The sequence below is a fragment of the Micropterus dolomieu genome, linkage group LG19, assembly GCF_021292245.1.
Source record: "Micropterus dolomieu isolate WLL.071019.BEF.003 ecotype Adirondacks linkage group LG19, ASM2129224v1, whole genome shotgun sequence".
Taxonomy (NCBI): Eukaryota; Metazoa; Chordata; class Actinopteri; order Centrarchiformes; family Centrarchidae; genus Micropterus; species Micropterus dolomieu.
In genome coordinates, this window is record NC_060168.1 from 439465 (window position 1) to 439961 (window position 497).

Here is a 497-nt window from a genome sequence, read left to right on the forward strand (position 1 = left end):
GGAATAGCCGCCAGGGGCAAATCGGGGTTCAGTATCTTGCCCAAGGACACTTCGACACGCAACCAGGGGGAGCCAAGGATCGAACCGCCGACCTTCCGATTAACAGCCAACCCGCTCTACCTCCTGAGCCACAGCCGCCTCAGGCAGATCAGTTGGCCTGCTGCCATTAAATATCTTGTGTGTATATATATATATAATCAACTATTGCTTTGTGTTGTTGGCCAGAAAAATAGTAGTAAGACTTCTCTCTCTGTACACGTATCCTATACAAATACAATTTTGGCTCTTGAGAAATTATATGTTTATTGTCCCCCCCCTACTGTGAGACGCCCATGGTGACAGGCTTATGCACACACACACACACACACACACACACACAGACAAATTTAGGTTGTCCACGGTGTCTACAGTTATAACTATTATTTATGCTTTCATTAGATTGTTTATTTTAATTACTTGTTATTATTCCAGCTCTCATGGCTGTGCTGTTTTTATTT